The sequence below is a fragment of the Felis catus genome, chromosome F2, assembly GCF_018350175.1.
Source record: "Felis catus isolate Fca126 chromosome F2, F.catus_Fca126_mat1.0, whole genome shotgun sequence".
Classification (NCBI taxonomy): Eukaryota; Metazoa; Chordata; class Mammalia; order Carnivora; family Felidae; genus Felis; species Felis catus.
In genome coordinates, this window is record NC_058385.1 from 43,158,878 (window position 1) to 43,179,722 (window position 20,845).

At 39.4% G+C, this 20,845-nt stretch overlaps 2 long non-coding RNA genes across 2 annotated transcripts in view; one reads left to right on the forward strand and one right to left on the reverse strand.

Moving 5' to 3' along the window:
• Window positions 1-20,845, reverse strand: part of LOC123383192 — a 51,216-nt gene that overhangs the window by 22,865 nt on the left and 7,506 nt on the right. The gene's annotated exons all lie outside the window — the stretch shown is intronic.
• On the forward strand, window positions 1,774-20,776 carry LOC109496109. Its single transcript, XR_002151948.3, has 5 exons — window positions 1,774-2,039; window positions 2,616-2,774; window positions 3,659-3,754; window positions 12,289-12,487; window positions 20,717-20,776. It is a non-coding gene; the product is annotated as an uncharacterized LOC109496109 (long non-coding RNA).

Sequence of the window (20,845 nt, forward strand, 5' to 3'; positions counted from 1 at the left end):
TACTTAAAACACAGAAAGTGCTCTGATGGGTTAATGGTTTTCTTGCAGATACGTTTTATCATTTTGTAGATAAATATTTAGCATTTACACAGGGTGCTGATTAGCGTTTTCTTTCTTTGTTCTTTCAACATTTCCGTTATTGTGCCACATAATCACCATGCTGGATCCATGCTGTCCTAAGATCAAAAACTACCCTTTTTATGACCCTCTCTCCCATTTCTGTGAAAGAGCCTGGGCTGTAAACATGGTATGAAAAAAATTCTTATATGCCATCTTGATTGCTAACATCTGTTCGAATTTCCATTCATAAATTTAAAATTCAGGCTTCTGCAGCCATCTGTTTTCTTGCAACAATCTGAAAAGAAGAAAAGCCCAAGGCAGATGTGCAGGTGGGAGACGAGTTTCTGCCTGGCTTGGCCAACTTTTCTGAGTGTTTGCTTTGCTTCCTTTTTTCTCCCTAGCAGAGTACGCATGGCTTTTCTTGCTACAGGGTGGGATTTTAGTCTTTGTGTTGTTGCAGTTGTCTATTCTACTGGTAGAAGGGGTTAGGAAGTGGCCAGAGTCTTTTTTTATTCCCCACCCTTCTTTTCAGTTCACTGAATCATATTGACCCTATCTTCTAAATAATTTGGGAAAAAAAACCTTTAATGTTCATTTTATCATCACCTCCCAATGCCTGTTTTGCGCTCGCTCTCTCTCTCTCTCTCTCTCTCTCTCTCTCTCTCTCTCTCTCTCACACACACACACACACACACACACACACACTCACGAGTGAAGTGCTCATTTTATGAGCAAGAAGACAGGAATGGACATCTTCCTACTGACTTGCTTCAAGTTGCCTGGCAATCACAGCAGACACTGGAGAACTGGAACCCATTGCTCGCCTAGATCATAGGCAATTTTCTAGCTTGCTGGGCCGCTGGGCCTCTCATTGGGAATTTCTCTGCGGATTACTTTGGCATGGTTATTGGATATGATTTGGCAGCTGCAGGACCCAGATGCCAAGCTAGGCAATGGCCCTTTTTTATTTTGCTCTTGGCAGTGTCATCTATGTCTAAGGGACTGGGCTGCTTCTAAAGCTCCTTGGCATTCTTCCAATAGTGCTGTTGCAGCAACTGTGAAGTGCCTTCGAAAGCTGACGTGACATTTTGTGGGCCTGCGGGGCTGCTGTCCTCTCTCAAATGCAACTGAGCTTGGGACTCACTTTTAGCTCTATGTTATTATTTTTTCTAGTTTATCTGGAGTAATACATCCTCAGCAAACCACACTCAAAATCTATTTCACCTTCTAATGTCCCTCTCTGAAAACCTCCGCAGAGCGTGCGAGGATCCACCCACCCCAAACCTTAGTTAAATAGTCCAGTACGTAAATTGGTGGTTTGTGGGATCAACTTACTGGGTTGTATGTACTCATTTTCATTCTGCTCTGACATTGCTTTTATATATAGCTCATGACAGATGTTCTGACCTCGCTGTGTGACCTAGAATGGGTCATTTAACCATTCTGACAACTTTTTGAAATGCCACAAGAATAGACAATGTCGAAACCTTGCTCGTGCTTGCTGGTGTGTGGATCACTGGGGTGATGCCTGCAATGTGAGGAAGGACAGGGGCCGACGCAGGAATATTCGACTTAGGAGTCACCCATAATTCTGCGGTTGTCACCCCATTAGAGGAGCTCTAGCCACTGATTTCACCAGGCCCTCCCACATTATCCCCAAAGCCCCAGGCTGTCTCTGCCTCCCCCTTTGCTGTCAGAATCCCTGCCCCATCCCTTTTCCCCATTCCCTGGACTCCTCAGGGCTCAAGACTGAGAAGTGTCCAGACTTCGAGTTGCAAACCTTAGCTTCCAGCTTAGTGTCAGTGTTTAAAAGGGTCTGGAGTGCAAATGGCCAGTGCCCAGCTTTGGGGCTCTCTTCCTACTTCTCCATTCATGGTGACATCATTAATTGATCCCAGTATGCTCTCCTGCTAAGGCCAACTTCAGAATTCTTCTCCAGACAGCACTCCCTGTAGCCACAAGTAATTGATTGGAACCAGGTCAGAAGATGAAACCTATTCCCCATCCTCTACCCAGAGGGACACTGACCTTGAGGCCATGGTTGTTCTGAATCAGCCATGTTGTGAATTAATATATTTGGTCTATATAAATAGGTTGGCTTAGGAACCAAACCTAATTTACAATATTGTTTTGGTGGAAAATTGATTAGAACTTGAAACATTGGCTTACAAGTGAACTTTTGGAAGGCAATTGGTATATAAATTAAAGTTCTCTCCTGTACTTGGTTATGTGCTGGTAAGAGTGACACCCTCGGTTGAGACAGAGTTTGGACTGCCTAGTTCTAATTCTGTCCATGGCTCTTACTGGCTGTGTGACTTTCCACAAGTTAATTAACTCCTCTGTGGCTCAATTCCTTCATCTATACTATGGGGGAGGGACAGGATTACCCTCCTCCTAGGATTATTATGATGATTATTATGATGATTATGATTAAAAATTTATCATTTGTAGAGCATTTAGAATAGTGTGTAGCATACAGAAGGTACACTGTAAGAATTCATAAAATAAATATAGTAGTTTCCTTTTATTCACGGTTTTACTTTTTGTGGTTTCAGTTACCCATGGTCATCCCTGGTCTGGGAAGCAAGTGATCCTCCTCTGATGTGTTATCAGAAGGTTAACAATAGCCTAATGCTATGTCACAATGTCTATGACATTCAGCTTTCTTCATTTCATCAGAACACATTACATCATCTCACATCATCACAAGAAGGGTGAGTACAGTAAGATATTTCGAGAGTGAGACCACATTCACATAATTTTTATTATAGTATATTGTAATTATTCTATTTTTCTATTTGTTTAGTTATTAATTTTGTACTGTGCCTAATTTATAAATTAAACCTTATCATATGTATGTTTGTATAAAAAACATAAAATAATAGGGTTCAGTACCATCTGTGGTTTCAGGCATCTTGTGGGTGGGGGGGTATATATCAGGGGGACTACTGTCTGGGAAGCTATATCTGCTTGTTTTTTTTTTTCATTTTCTTTATAGAACAAAAAACAGATGATCACAAATTTTGTATTTGTATAAATGAGGTGCTATTGGTATCTATTAATAATTTATTCAGCACTTTACAAATATATTAACTCATATAATACTCCCGATAATCTCCTCCTGAGGCAGGGTATTAGTACCCATTTTGCAGGCAAGATAACTGAGGCATTTCTATATGGTATTTAAAATGGACTGGTACAGGGGTGCCTGGGTGGCTTAGTTAAGCGTCTGACTCTTGATTCCAGCTTAGGTCATGATCTCACAGTTTGTGAGTTTGAGCCCTACATTGGGCTCTTCGCTGATAGCAAGGAGCCTGTTTGGGATTCTCTCTCCCTCTCTTTCTCTGCCCCTACCCTGCTTGTGCTCTCTCTCTCTCTCTCCCCCAAACAAATAAATAAACAATAAAAAATTTTAATGGTCTGGTATAGCCATACACACCCCTTTGGCACCTCTCAGACACATATAGCAGAGTTAGGGACCCTATGCTACAGACAAGTTGCTTCAGACACTTTGCCCATATGTCTTCTGGAACATCAACATGTCCCAGCTGATACAAATGTATTATTTAATTCTGTTATTTAAATTTTATTTTTAAAGATCTTTTACTACTACAAAATCAGAGCCTGTCCATTGTCATACATCAGAAAATAAGGACAAGCAAAAATCACAGAACAAAAGTATCCCCACCCCTCAGTAAGTACCAGCACTAAGGTTAGTATTTATCCTTCCAGAACTTTATTTATATTTCTCTCTTTTCTATAAAACGAGATCATGATATATACTACTGTTCTATTTTATTTCCTGTTTTTTTTTCCTTTTCTGATCAATGATCTCCACTTTTCCATTTCAGCACATTTCATCTCATCTAATAATAAACTATATTTACATTGCCCGATTGTCTCCAAAATGTGCCTTATCACTGTTTATCCAAACCTGAATCTCAGCCAGGACCATGTTTGCATCTGCTTGTTATGTCCCACAAGCCTCTTTTAATCTACCCCTTTTTTCATGACACAAATTTATTGAAGAGACTGGGCCAGTTGTCCTGCATTCTTGAACTTTTTTTTTTTTAATTTGGAAAAGATCCCAAGTTTGCAGAAAATTTGCAGTAAAAATAATTTTCTTTTCTGAAGCATGTGAGAGAAAGTTGCTGATGGGATTGATGCTCCATCATATCTGTTACTGTTATTTGCAATTTATTTATATCAGTATGGACTCACAGATTTCTATTTTATTTAATGAGTTATAATCAGTTACCGTCTTTATTTTCATGCTAATATTGTTCCATATTTGGCTAGTGGGAGTCCCTTCAAGCTGGCTTCTGTATACTTTGGGTGTGACGTGTTTCTAAATTCTTGGATTACTTTTGAACTTTTTGGTACAAAAGAGGTTTCAGGCTTATCTGGTGCTTTCCTTAGCCCAGTTCTGGAATCAGCCATTTATCCAAGATTCTTTTATGTTCTTTAGTGGAGAATAGTGTTTAGAAACCCAAATCTATGCCCTCAGTATGCTCATTGCTATTGGAGTGTCACTGCTCCCAGATGCTCTCAGTGCACAAAGCTGGGGAATGTGCAGATGTGTGCATGTACACTTTGACATTAAAAAAAAATCTGTCTAGCCATCTATCTATAATCTCTATCCATCTCTCTCTCTCTCTCTCTCTCTCTCTCTCACACACACACACACACACACACACACACACACACACACCTTAAACCTCTGTGTTCACATCACCAGCACAGGGTTCTGATTTTCTCTTGCCATATTTGTAATTTCCTTCTCCAATAGTGAGACACCTAGCTGTCATTGCTCTTACTATATTTATTTATTGAATCAATCCAACTCTATGTAACCAACCTCCTATCTGCCTTCTGTACTGCTTGGGTTCCAACACCCCACACTGGATTGACCTACCACATGGATGCCCCATGTGTGCAGCTTAAGTCCTGCCACCTCACACCAGCCCACCCTTCTTTGTGGGCATCCTCCTCACCCCATTGGTGCTCCAACATACCATACCAGTGCCCCCCTCCTATCACATGTGAATGCTTTCCTCATCCTTCTAGTCCTCTGACACCAGGCTGAGACACCTTGCTAAATGGATACCTTCCTCACTCTGCTCAGACTTCATTGCTTACACTGGGTTGCATCCCTGGGGGGAAGGGACACCCTCCTCACCTTGCTTTGACTATGACACCCCACACGGGGTCACCCTCCCACATGGAGCCTCACCTTACTCTGTTCAGTTTCAACTCTTCACACTAGGACATAAATGCCCTTCTCTTCTTGGTCAGGCTACCCTGTGCTAAGCTTAGCCCTTATATGGATATCCTACTCCTCCCAGTCAGGCTCTTGCGCCCTGCTCTGGGCCACCACCACAGCTTATTATCCCCCTAACCCCCAACACTACACTTTGCTTGCTCAGTTGCATCCAATGGCTTTTGCACAGATTATTCAAGAAGAGAAGAAGGGAAAGAAGAAGAGGAAGAGGGACCATATTTGATTCTGGAGGAAAAGAAGGCTGGCACTTTAGTTTCCTCTCCCACAAGTGACTGAGACCCCAGATGTATTCCTTAGTTACTAGCTAAGTTATAAGTGGTTAGTGGTAATTGCACAAATATATGAATTATCTTTTTGAGAGAATCAGGAAAAGATTCCTATTGTTCTTTCACAAAGGATTTGATGAGGAGAGATGCCAGGTCACTAATAATTAGTAGGGAACTGTATTAGTTTGCAAGGGATACCATAACAAAGTACACAGACTGAGGGGCTTAAACAATGAAAATGTATTTTCTTACAGTTCTGGAGGCTACAAGTTCAAGATCAAGGTGTCCACGGGGCTGGTTTCATCTGAAACCCTTTCTTTGGCTTACAGATGGCTGGCTGTCTTCTCTCTGTGCCTTCATACCATCTTCCCTCTGTGTATCTGTGTCCTACTCTCTTCAGTAAAAGCATCAGTCATACTGGATTGGGGCCCACCCTAACGATCTCATTTTAACTTAATTACCTCTTTAAAGATTTTTATCTCCAAATATAGTCACACTCTGAGGCCCTGGGGGTTAAGACTTCAACATATGAATTCTTGAGGGGACATAATTGAGCCCATTATAGGGACATATTCTCATAAGGCCTTACATTCTTCTTTTTGTGGTCAGAGTGTCTTATGCAATGTAGATTTTTAGGGCTTCTTTATTTGAATGACTAACCTCTTTAGAAAAGTTTATTCTTTCTTATCATTTCCCAGCAAAAATCCCTACTACCAAATCTGAGGAAAGTAGTATGAATATTTTGGTGGTCTAGGGAGGAGGTTTTGATCTCTGGGTTTCCTGAATAGCAAGTTGAAGCCAAGGGCAGGAACATCAAAAAGAAAGTGAACACGTACTAAGGGGACCTGGAAGATTGGCTGCAGCGCCCACTGAAGGAAACAAAATGAGTCAGTGGCTCTTGCTCTGGGACAGATGTCTGGCTCAGGGGCCCTGGGCTGGGTGCGGAGGTTGGAAACACTGGCCCATTGGATAAAAAGGGCACACTCCAGGATTTGGGGAGGAACTACATTCAGGGTAAGGCTGAAATAGAAGGTCAGGCTCAATGTACCATGAAGTATCAATCCAAGGAGATCCAGGTACCAGACCACAGCACAGGAGTAGAAATAAGGAGCTAGACAAAGAGGGTTAAGAGTAGAAAGTACAATGTGGAACATGGAGCAGTTTTCTGAAGCACTGGGACATTACTGTAGGAGCTGTTTATAGGCCCTTAGCTGCCTGGCCATCCTAGAACTGTAGGAGCTGTTAGAGTAACCAAATCAAGTCAGGCACTTTGTAAATTAGAACTTTCTTGGAAGCAAATGACAGACATTCTAACTCAAATAAGCTTAATTAAAAATGGGAATGCATTGGTGCATGTAGCTGAAAGGGGAAAATCTAGCTTCAGGCACAACTGGATCTTGGGGTTCAAATAGTATCATTACTTCCCATCTGATGTGTTCTCAACTCTGCCTTCCCCTTTGATTTGGCTACATTTTTTGATGACATGTGGCCTTTCTAGGGCTAGGAGAAATGTTTTCAAGTAGAGCAACTTCTACTTTCCTTCATCTCTCCAGAAGAATCTCCCCTCTTTCTTCCATTGTGTATCCTAAATTTTAAGGATGACTCTAGAAGAGTTTGAATCATATACCCATTCATAAATCAATCACATAGTCAGAAAGATGGCATGCTCTGAGTGGTTATTCTGGTTCTGGTAGGGGCTAGGCACAACTGTATCAGAATCAGGTAGAAAGGGAGAACTGAGGATCCCTAGAAGGGCAGCAAAGTGCTATTACCAAAAAAAGACAGAATGGATGCATGGTGGGCAAAACCATGCATCCATCATAATCACCTATACCAAAACCAGGGAATGGACACATTTTACATGCCCAAGATAGCTTCTATCCTGGAATATTCTGTGTGCTAGATTACCCCTAATATGTGGGAGAATGACCCTAGAAGACTAGGTCTGAGGCTTCTATAAGACATCCTAGAGTTTCTTGCTGTGGCACTGGCCTCCTTCTGAGTCAGGCCCTGTTAAACCAGTGTCTACTTTGTCCCACTTTCGCTTGTCATTTTAGTTTCCCCTAAGAGACTAGTAAGCAGTTAGTTTGACCATAGCACATATAGTAGGCAAAGTACGTCCAAGTTTAGCCAAGCAGGGAAGTGAATCTTCAGGTGTCTGGTGAGATGTCTCCTGCCATAGAGGCCTAGGGACTGTTTCTGCTTTTAGGAGAAAATGTTATAAGCTATTACAAAATACGGGGAAAACGCTGGCTTGTTTTTTGGCGTATTCCATCCCTTTCTTCCGCCTTCCTTCCTACCTTCCATTTCTCCGACTATCTTCTATCATCTATGACACTTATACAACACTCATTATGTGCCAGGCACCATTCTAATATGCTTTTTACAAATATCAGCTCCTTTGTTCCACATAATTGTTATATACTAACAGTACCCTTTGTGTCCCAGTGGAGGAGAGATGTTTTCTTCCTCGGGCTTATGAAAGTCTACAAGTTGATCCTGAAGATTTGGAAAGTCAAAGTAAATCAAAATTTAAAATAACAAAGAGAAACTTAGCTCAGAACAAGTCAAGGTTACCCTCATCCTCCACACATACGAAAAGAAAATGTTAAATAAGTTTTCACTGAAGTATTTAGTTCCTGGGTCTTTTGAAAATCATACCTTAAGACACTCCTCTGAATTACCTCAACGTGATATAAGTAAATGGAATTCCAATCAAAGTCATTAAGGGTCTTCTATGTTCTAGATACTATGCTGAAAAATATACTTATTTGTCCCTAGTGAATGAGACACAGTTCCTGTTTTCATGAAACTTACTGTCTAGAGAATAATAGTCACATGTGGCAGAGGTTGATAACTATCTCTATGTTTATTCCATCCTCCTTCCTACTAGTAATAGAGTCCCCAAAAGTTTTAACTGTGCATATGGCTGCCAAGCTAGAAACTACTTTCCCTAGCACCTTTGTGATTAGATTTGGCCATGAAATTATATTTTGGCCAATCAGGTGTGAGCAAAAGTAATGTATACAACTTCCCAGTTACACTGTTTAAAGAATCTCCTTTCTCCCATTTCTCTGGTTTCCCTTCCTAGAGATTGGAATGTACAGATATGGTGCTGGGGTCCGTCTTCAACTGTAGGATAAGAACCATACTCTAGCAGCCTATCTCAACTGGTTTCTGTAAGAGAATTAAGCCTTACAGAAAATGAGTTAAGTAACTCTTATCTCCATTATTCCAAGGATGGTACAAAGCTATACTACTCTAGATACCTAGGAGAAAAGTTAATTCATTAACACAGTGGATGCTTTAAAGCATTAAAACTTAATTCTCTTCTGAAAACTCCATTGGGAAGGGCTGCTAAAGGATATTGGAGTAAAAAGACAGAAGGAACCTGGACTCCTGGAAGTCCACAAGGATCACAGCCTCTAACCCATTCTAGATTGCTGGCCCATCTCTGGGCTATATGAAAAAGAAATTGTCAGTACTATTGGAGCCACTATATTTGGTGGTCTTTTATATAGCAGCTTAGCCTTTTGCCTATCTAATTTATACCAACAGGAGAAAGAGCATTGTTGTGGGACTCAAGAGGTTTGAGTTCAAAGAGTGATGTGATGTTGGGCCAGTCGGTCTCAATCTGAGAAGATAAATAAGGGCACTTTGGGTATTATCTTTGGCACAATCCTTTGGCTAAGGGAGGCCATCTGGACAGGGCAGGAGCAGGAGATTCAGGGAAAACAACTCAAAAGCAATGTCAGGAGGAGCTTTTACCATTTGTGTCCTTCCTGCCCAGTTTTGTCCTAGATCCCTCTGGGGTAAATACCCCTCTTTTTCATGAACCAAAAATTGAAGGTGCCAAAGAACAGAGTGGATGTGTAAAAGGCCAATCAGACCAAACACATATTAGCAAATGGCTGGCCTTTCTTTTGGGAGATACATCTTTCCTCAAAGACAAATGGCTGTCGTTGCCCACAGAGAGGGTGTTAATAGGTATCTTGGGACATGCATTCTGGGTTCTGCTGGATTTTTGTTTCTCTCCAATATGGTAACTTTGCCGCACCAAAGTCCAACTGTTGATCTCCCTCCCCATAGTTTTTATTAATACAGTCACGGCACACTAGATATAACTGCTAGTCAGAGAGGTCCTAATTAGTACTGGTGCCCAAAGTGCACACCCATGGACAATATCACATGTAATACTTATAATCACTTAGAAGATGAAGGAGGTATCAATCTAGATTCTGTAGATGAGAAAACTCATGTCTGAAGAATTTTAAATAACTCATGGAAAGCCATGGAGCTATTAAGTGCTTGTCTGGCTCCACAACTGATATTCTTTTTATTATACCATGTAGCTTCTAAGTATTGAGTAAAAATGACCTCTGAGGTAGATTGAATAATTGACCCCAATTTTTCACCTCTCCCTGTATCTACACTCTTTAAAAGTGAGTTTGTAGTTCCTTTCACTAGGGCCATAATGTACTTCCTGGTCTCTTAACTTTGGACTTAGCCATCTAAACTGCTTTGGCCAATGCAATGGGGATGGATAGCACTATGTGCCTGTTCTGAGCCTCAGCCTTAAGAGACATCACATTTCCTGCTTGCCCTCAGTGGCTTCTGCCATTGCCATGGGAAGGAGATGCCCTGGATAGTCAACTACACCAAGGAGGATGAGAAGAAGCCCCCTTCAGGCCCCAGAATGAACAAACATGGAGCAAACCTGAGCCCCTTACAACAAGGAATTGATCCCAGTTAGATTTGCAGATTGAGGCAGAGCAATCAGCCAAGCTCAGCCTGGATAGGCCTGGCCAACCCGCAGACATGTAAGAATAAATGAATATGGTATTATAACATTGAGATGGTTTGTTATATATACATCAATAGCTGACTGAGATGATCTTTTAGAACACTTCTTTAGCTACTGTGGAAACATGATTGCATTGTCCTGAGACTGGGATTAGAGGTACCATTATTTTCCTTATATAATACTTTAATGGCTCCCTGTAGCTTTTATGATTAGGTCCACATTCTGACCTCTAAACAGTCTTGGATATGATCCTCTCCTGACTATCTATAGCATCTCCTCCTCTACACACTCATTACATTGAATCCCCACATGGGTCATGCTGTTTCACACCTCCCTGTCTTTGTGTACTCAGTTCCCTCTTCCAAGAATGTCTCCTTCTCTGCCCAATTCTAATAATTCTCTAGTATCCATTTCCTGTGTAGTTTGTTCTGTGCCTCGCATTGTGCCACAGTTTCTACATTATAATAACTGTACCCACCTTCTTCCGATATGTAATCGCCACTGCCTGGACGCTGTTACCTTGGGTTTGTTTCTATCACCCCTCTTAGGAAATCAATGCCCTAACAGCACCTCCTACCTAGCCCACAGACAGTAGCTACTACCGAGCTTGTCATGAGAGAGTGCCCCTCTCATCAATGCATCCTTATTGCTTTGGTAAATGGTTGACTGGTGGGCTTTCTTGCTTTTGGTAACTTATGTATCTATCTGGTAATCTCTGGGATCTATTTGGTAATCTGTCTGGACTTTTGATCCATTCTTCCACCATCTGCATTGGCAGCTCTGGCATTTGTATTTCCTTTAGTGTGGTCCATCACTTTTTCCAAGATTCCTAAAAAGCTAAGTTAGCCACATATTAGATTCATCTTCTGAGGTCATTGCCTGGTATTAAATCCTGTGTCAGTGGAAAGTGCTACCAGAATTGACAAACTCTTCCTTATTCATCTCTATGTTTTACTCTTCTGGATCCCTGCACCTTTGAGGTCAGTCCCATATTTCCTGAACTCCTGCTGGTATATATTAGCCAGATCCTGCATCAACTTTGGGTTACAATCCCCTATTCTAGTACAAAGTCCAGCACTGGCCATCCAGAGTCCTAATCTGTGTATCGCAGCCCTGCCTACATAGAGAATTTTACTTTCTTTGAAGCTATCCTATAATGATTAAGGAGGGTCATCAGCTTTTTCTTCTCTCCTGTATAGGCGATGAACGCCTCTTTATATGCTACCACAGGAGTGCTCTGGCTTCCACACTCAGCTTTTGATTATACATTAATCACTCTCGAGCACTGTCTCTTGCCTGAGCACAGTCACTCAATTCCACTGTTCTTACAATTTCTTCCATCTTTCGGTCATGCGTCACAACCTTTTTTTTGTGTGTGTGCTAAAAAATAAAGAAGTACTCAATGAATAAGACAACCTGCAACAAAGGAAATTCTGGAAGAGGGCTAATAGCTGCGGGCTGGATGTCTGCCAGCAGTACTCCAGAAGTGAAGGAAGGCATAGAGGCATGAGGCACCCTGGCATGGTGGAGGACTATAAGCAGTCTACAATTGGAGTTAGAGCTGGAATCACATACTTAGTAGTGTATGTCTTCTGAGAGTTAGTCTAGTTGTTATTCTACTGTAACAAGCAATCTTTGTGAAGTCAGATAAAGCAGCTAGATTTCTTGCTCACACTAGGGAAAAGCCATGTGCTTCTGCCTTTTTGCTTCTCAATTACTACCACCTCTTGTCACAAGAACAGGATAGAGAAGTATAGAATAGGGGCCCTGGAAGAATACGTAAAGATGGGGCTTTATGCCAACATTTTGGGGATCTCTCAGCACCAGTCACTGATGCTCCTTGGTGTCCTCTCCTCTCCCATACTGCCATGTTCAAGGGTTCCTGTACCAGTCAGCCTTCGGGGAGACAAGAACAATGCCAATGACTACCGATTCCTCCCTTCATCACCTCTCTCCTAAGGGGCAGAGAACTCAAGGAAGCTCTAACTTCCATTTCTAGGATTGTCACCACCTACTTTACAGCAGAGATTCAACTTTATTAAAGGATTCACTCAACTTATTAGCCTGTTTGAGAAGGTAAATTTTTCCAATATAAAGTAATAAGAGTTATTTCTAGAAAAAAATGGAAATTTCATATACAGAAAAAGAAAAAATAAATGCATTCATCTCATCACACAAAGACAAACCATTGTTGCATTTCGGTACATTTTATCCTATGTTTTTCATGATTATTTTTTACATAGTTATAATCATATAAAGCATTTTTCTTGCTTTAGACTTTAACATAAAAAGCATTTTTCCATTGTAATCCTTGTAAGCATAACATAAGTAGAACATTAAACAGAAAGGAATGTATTACCTACTTAATCATATCCTTATTTAGGGGAAGATATACGATATATATGATATGATATATATATAATATATATCATATCATATATATCATATACACACACACATATAAAGTGCTACAAATAAGGCCTTTATTAAGGCTTTTAATTTAAAATTAATGCTATTTTCCATGTTAAGAAAAATTATTTGTAGGCCTAATTTTAAATTGCTGTATATTTCACTCTTTGAATGTACTGAAACTTGCGAGCTAGTTGGTATTATTAGTCATATGATGTATTGTTGGTGTTTTGCTATACCAAACTAATCTGTTATATATTTCGATGTCCTTAGAATTAGAATAGACTTCTAGAAGTACATTATTAGGTAAAAGAATGTGACAAAGAGTGCTAACTTTTCAGCAAACCCATTCATTGTTTCTTCTTTCTGGGCACACAACTAGACCACATTTCCCAGTCCCCTCACAGTGAAATGTGCCCACATAGCTGAGTTCTATCCAGAGGAATGTGAGTTACTTCCAGGCATCCCCATAAAACATTACATGTACACTTCTCTATACTTTTTCTACTTCTGCAGAATGACCCCTGGACATCTCCATTGAATCGGGCCAAGGATCCGTTAATTTCCAGATTCTTGAATGATTGTATAATCGTATAGAGCATCTCTCTTTCCCTCTCCCTTCCTCTGTCCCTGCATATCTCTCTGCTGTTCTTTCTCTTTTACACACACACACACACACACACACACACACACACACACAAGACCTGAAATAATTTAGGAATATCCTATGAACAAGAAATACTCTATTTTGTTTGAGCCATTATACTACATTTTTGGGCCAATGTCTCAGCAGCTAGTGTTACCATGGCTAAAAAAATACACATTTTAAAATATCTTTGTATATTGGGTTATTTTTTGTACTTATTTTTAAACTGATCTAGAAATGTACAGCTAATACATATTCTCATCTGCAATGTATGAGAAAGCCCACATCATTGTCAGCATTAAAAATAATTCGGCACCTTGCATAGAAAGGTTTATCATTAACTTTGCCTTTTTTGATTACCAGTGAAATTGAATATTTTTGTTTATTAGTCATTTGTATTTCATGACATTTTTTTCAAATATGGAGGCTGTATAATTTTTTTAAAGCACTCAAATACATCTTTCTTTCTGTGATGACTTTTATTGTTCTAATCTACATGTTTACACACAACTCAAAATTAATATTCTATTGACCTGAAGGGTCAGGTTTACTTTTTTTGGCTAATAATTTAGAGCTAACTATATTTTAAAGGTATAGTAATATCTCATGACCAATAAGATCAAGAAAAAAATGAATTTGGTTCTGCAATTCTGGGAAAACTGGATTGTTAATCAGATAATTGCAGAACAGCATGTTCAAAACAAATACCAAGCAATTCCTTTGAAACTCTGGTTTGAAACAGGGCTACCACCTGGTATATTGTATATTTATTTGGTTTTGGGAAGTGTAATTTGGCTGCAATTCACTGTAATTAGGAACAGTATTATAATGGAGTTTAGCTCAACTCATGCATTGGCTTTGACTTACATGACTTGTAACCATCTTGGGTTTCTTACGTGAGCTGAATGTTTTCTTCCAAACTTGGTCTCCACCCTAAATTTTTCACCTTGCACGGAAAGCTAGGAGTGGGGGAATGGGCAGTGACCAGGATTCTGGAAATAGAACCCATTCCCCTGTACTTATTTTTACCTCTCTCTTCTTACATGGCTCTGCTAGTCACCTTTACCTTACCCTCATGGCTATCTTGGTTAACTAAGTCTCAGCTATTATTAGGACATACAATACAAACATTTATTGAGTCCTATGTGTCAGATACGGTCTTACATGATGAGAACACAGTAGGTAAAGGAATAAAGCAAAACTCCCCATCCTTGAGGGACTTCCAGAAAGTATACAATAGCATAATAAATAAATACTATTACATGCTATGTTAGCAAATAGTAAGTGCTGTGGAAAAACAAGTAGAGCAGGGTAAGGGTAATTGGGAGTTCTGGGGTGGGGAGGGACTGGATTAAATTGTATTAAATTGGTGGTCAGGGTTGGACTCATGGAGATGTGAGAAAACTCTTCAAGAAAGTGAATGAGGAGAGATGGTCAACTAGATGTCTAGGGAAGATGAGTAGCCAGTGCAAAGTCCCTAATGCAGGAGTGTTTAGGGAGTAGCAAGAAAGATGGCAGTAAAGCTGGAGCGAGTAACCATGGAGAAGTGAGGAAGGGATGTAGGCTACATCATGCAGTATCTTGCAGGCTATTATAAGAACTTTGGCTCTTACTCTGGGCACAATGGGAAGCCACTGGAGGGTTTTGAACAGATCAATGACATTATCTGACTTTCACTGTGAAAAGTTCTATTCCTATTACCTATTGCTGTGCAACAAACCACCACAAATCTTAGTGACCTAAGACAGTTTATTATTTCTCATGGTTCTGTGAATTGGCTGGGCACAGTTGGGCAGCTCTTCCTTGAGATCTCCAGTCAGATGGCAGGTGATGCTGGCTGTAGGTTGGGTCCTCAGTTCAGGCATTGACTGGAACATCCTCATATAACTTGGGCTTCTCAAATATGGAAATTGGGTTCCCAGGGACAGCATTGCAAAGGTGAGCATTCTATGAGGTCTTAAGTGGATGCTGCAAGGCTTCTTATGAACTAGCCATTTTGCCTCATTCTATTGTTCAAGCAAGTCTCAGATGTTAGCCTGGATTCATAAGAGGTGATTTAGATTCCACTTCTAGTTGGGGGGTGGCAAAGTCACGTTGCAGAAGAGTACATGGGATGAGAGTTATTCTTCTGGCTGCTATTGGAAAATATAAAATGCCTCAGGGTCCCTCTAGCTGCTGTAATGAGAATAGATTGGGTGGTGAAGGAAAAGATGGGAAGGGGCATGGGCTAAGTGCAGTCTGTCTAAGCGGGTAATTGCAATAACCCAAGCAGAGATGATGGTGTTGTGATATGGTAACAGTAGAGATAATATAGTCAGATTCTGGATTTACTCTGAAGGTAGAGCCATCTTTATTTACTGATGCCTTGGATGTGAGTGTGAAAGAAAGAAGTCAAGATGTTAACAAAGTTTGTTCTGGGCAACTAGAAGGATAGAGTTGCCAATAGATGTGAAGAAGATTGCAGGTAAAGCATATTTGGGCATGATATGTTTGAAATGTCTGTTAGATATCCACAGGGAGAAGTTAAGGTAGCAGTTGGCTATACAAGCTGAGAGCAAGGATGGAGAATATTTTAACATATTTAAAATACATTATGAGTGCTCTGTGAGTGCCTTCGAAGCTCTAAAATTCTGATAGATTTTTATTTGCCTCATTTTCAAATGCCATGTATGGCACTAATTACAATAGCCACAAACTACATACTTCCCAAATGTCCATCAACAGTAGAATGGACAAATATATTGTGGCATATGCACCTAATGGAATATATATAGCAATGAGAATGAATGAATCATAGTTATGTACAATAATATTAAGTCTCTCAAACGTTTAAAAATTTTTAGGTGTTTAATTGTAGTAAAGGCATGTAATATAAAGTTTATTAAGTGTACATTTTTAAGTATTGTTCAGTAGTGGTAAATATTCACCTTGTAATTCAACAGATCTCCACACCTTTTTCATCATGCAAAACTGAAAAACTATACCCATTAAACACAATTCCCCATTTCCCCCTTCAGCTAGCCCCAGGCAGACACCATTCTACTTTCTGTTTCTATGAGTTTGACTACTTTAGATACTTCATATAAGTGGAACCATACAGTATTTTTTGCATGACTTATTTCACTTAGCATAATGCCCTCAAAGTCCACCCACAATGTAGCATGTGACAGGATCTTCTTCCTTTTTAAGGCAGAATAATATCCTTTATATGTATATGCCACATTCTGTTTATCCTTCCACTGATAGACACTTGGCTCTTATGAGTAATGCCTCTGTGAACATGGGTGCGCAAATAATCTTCTCAAGATTCTGCCTTCAGTTCTTTTGGATATATACCCAGAAGTGGATATCTGGCTCCTATGCATTCTATTTTTACCTTTTTGAGGAACCACCATACTGTTTTCTATAGTGGTTGCAGCAGTTTGCATTCCCACTAACAGTACATAGAAGTTCCAATTCTTCCATATCCTTGTCAACATTTCTTGTTTTTTTTTTTTTAATAGTAGCCATCCTAATGGGTGTGAGGTGGTATCTCATTGTGATTTTGATTTGTATGTCTCTAACAATTAGTGATGTTGAACATCTTTTCATATGCTTATTGGCCATTTGATTTTTAATTATCTTTGGAGAAATGTCTTTTCAAGTCCTTTGCCCATTTTTCAACCCAGTTGTTTTTTGTTAAGTTGTATTTCTTTATATATTCTGGGTATTAGCCCTTTACCAGATATATGATTTGCAAATATTTTCTTCCATTACTTTTTTTTTTATTTATTTATATTGAAAGAGAGAGGGAGTGCACATGTGTGAGCAGGGAAGGGGAAGACAGAGACAGGGAGAGAGAGAATCTTGAGCAAGCTCCATGCTGTCAGTGCAGAACCTGATACGGGGCTTGATCCGATGACCCTGGGATCATGACCCAAGCTGAAACTAAGAGTTGGATGCTAAACTGACTGAGACACTCAGGTGCTCCTTCTCCCATTCTGTACGCAGAGATTTTTACTCTGTTGATTGTGTCTTTTGCTGTACAGAAGTATTTAATTTTGATGAAGTCCAATTTATCTATTTTTGTTTTTGTTTTGTGTGCTTTTGGTGTCAGACCCAAGAAATAATTGCCAAACCTAATGTCCTGAAGCTTTTTCTCTATAGTTTCTTGTAGTATTTTTTATAGTTTTAGGTCTTACATTTAGGTTTTTAATTCATTTGGGTTGATTTTTTGTATATGATATAGGGTAAAGGGTCCAATTTTATTCTTTTGCATGTAGATGTCCAGCTTTCCCATCATCTTTTGTTAAAGCCACTGTCCTTCCTCATTAAGTGGTCTTGGCCCCTTGTCAAAGATAATTTAGCCATTTATGCGAGGGCTTACTTGGCTATTATAGTTTATTGGTCTATACATCTATCTTTATTCCATCAAACATATTTTTAAATGAAAGAAACCAGGCACAAAATAATATGAACTATATGATTCCATTTATATAAAATTCAAAAGTGATTAAATCTAATCTATAGTGTTAGAAGTCAGTCTAAGGGAATATCCTTATGGGGGTGGGTGGCTCGAAGGGAATATGTGAAGGGCTTTTGGTGGTACTGGTAATATTGTTTTTTGATCGGTGTGCTGATTATACAGGGGCATTCATAAGTAAAATTCACGGAGTTACGCACAGGTATTTAGTATTCACTTACTTCAGAATCTTGATACTATTTGATATAATCTTTTTTAAAAGTAAACTCTACCCCCAATGTGGGATTCAAACTCACAACCCCCAAATCAAGAGTTACATGCTCTACTGACTGAACCAGCCAAGTGCTTCTATAGTATTTAATATAATCTTTTTTTTTTTTAATTTTTTTTCAACGTTTATTTATTTTTGGGACAGAGAGAGACAGAGCATGAATGGGGGAGGGGCAGAGAGAGAGGGAGACACAGAATCGGACACAGGCTCCAGGCTCTGAGCCATCAGCCCAGAGCCTGACGCGGGGCTCGAACTCACGGACCGCGAGATCGTGACCTGGCTGAAGTTGGACGCTTAACCGACTGCGCCACCCAGGCGCCCCTAGTATTTAATATAATCTTAATGAAAAACTGTTGCATAGGAATAGAGAACTATGATTACAAAAAAATCCATTGATCCTGTATTGCTTTTAATTATTATGACGTGTGTGTGTGTTTTCCCCTATTGGATTCAAACTTAGGCAAGATGATAAGAGTTTCGATATAAGTTTCAGACATTCACATTCAAGGGGACTTCTTTCTTTACACACCTGTCAAAGTAGTTAGGAACGAGTGGATGAAAGAGAATAAGCAATGCTTCATATTGCATTCTTTGAAGGATTGGGGTGTTGAACAAAAAAGAATCCAACTGAGTAAATTTGAAGATCTAATTGACTTTATTAAGTGATTCATGAATCAGGCAGTATCCCATCTAGCAAGTAGAAAGATGGTCCTGAGGAGTTGTATAAAATGGAAGGTGTCTTACAGGAAAGAGGATAGGGTAAGGAAGTTATTAGAAAAGAAAAAAAAAAGTTTCAAGCAAGGTGACTTTTCCTTAAGGGGAAGGCAGGAGGTCTTATCATGCTGATGAATTCATCTTCCTTTTGAGGGGTGAGATAAAGAGGGCCTGTGTGACAGATCACCTCATTGGTGCTGACCAGACAATTCCTGACTGACTTGTCAAGACTACATTTCCAGGGGAGGTTGAAACTGCAGTTAGGTTATGTATGAAGCCCTGGTTTGGTGACTTAGCCCAGGTTCCATCTTGGGCCTGTTGGTTTTCTTGTTAACAAAGGTAATGTTGACTTTTGTTAGTTGAGGGATGGCATCTGACTAGAATACTTTCCTTAACTGTAATATTCTGGTAATGTCAACTTTGACAAAGAAACATTTTTATATAATGCCAAGCTGATCAGGATAGCTGCCAAAATAGAGACCCATCAATTATTCCTGTAAACCCATGTCAAAGGAAAAAGAGAGTAAAGACTTCTCTTCAATATATCTATATTAGAGCTCCCCAAACTGTGTGCCTTGGCATATTGAGTACCAGGAATGAGTTGCAAGTCTGTGGAGGCGCAGATTCTACTCAGCCCTCAAGATGGTCAAGCTAGGCTTGGGGAAACTGAAACTACTTGAGCTGGCCATGTCCTGCAATGAAATGCCTCAATCCTTCATCCCAACATGCCTTAAAGGTATCATCTTCTTTGCCATGATATGCAAATGGTTAGAAAGTCAGCAATGAGAAAAAATGGTAAGAAGGGACCCAACACAGCAAACAGTTCCACTTGTAAATAGAGAATTACTCCTCAATTCTGATAGTAACCCAGGTTAGTAGTATGTACAAGAGGGGCCTCTAGGAAAGAAAAGTTAGGTATCAAAGGAAGGCTCTAGAGTCAAACTACTTGATTTTGAATGATGGCTCTACCACTGTCCAACTGTTTTTTGTAAAGTACTTGAAAGACAAAAAGACACTGCTCTGTGCCTCTGTTTACTCATCTGTGATTCATAGAAATTTACCTCATAGAATGTGAGAATTAAATTACATTAGTTCAGTGTTTATCATATAGTATCAAGAAATATTAGCTATTATTAATATTGAGTACCACTGAGTAACATTTATTGAGTACGAAGCTTGAGTGCTAGGCTTGCTAGGAATTTTTACAAAGTTTATTCAATCTAATCTGCAAAGTCAGTTTTATTATTTCCCATTTTATAGATAAGGAAATAAACGCTTAGGTTAAATGACTAGCCCATGGCTACACAGCTAATTAATGGCAGAGGTAGACTTTAACTTGTAGGTCATGTAAACCCATGGCCTTCAAATGTTTTTGCTAATATACTCCCTGGCACATTTTTAAAAAAAACATTTACTTCTGTAATTTTATTGTAAGTTTAATAGTTGCAAAGAATAATGTTTCCAGCAGGTTGTAAATATTGATGTTTCAATACAAAACTGTTATATTACTCTTCTAAATGTATCCAATCGTATTTAAATTCCACAATGGTTGGTTCCTAGCCATCATCTGTTAAAAAAAAATTCTTGAAAAACTCTTTGTAATAGTAAAAAAAAAAAAAAAAAATTTACACTGTTCCTTTCTTTCCATGAAGTTGTTTTTCCATCCTAATGCCCCTTATCCAGAATTTTATCCCCCTGGTTTTTATGTTTCAAAATATTTTGTTGATTGCTCTATCGTATTTTTTTTCTCCACAATAAAAATACACATGTAAGCATAATTTAAAATTTTTTTCTATGTTACAGAGTTAGAACAAACAATCCTAAAAATTGTATGGAACCACAGAAGACCCCAATTAGCCAAAGCAACTTTGAATAAGAAAAGCAAAGCTGGAGGCATCACAATTCCGGATTTCAAGTTACATTACAAAGCTG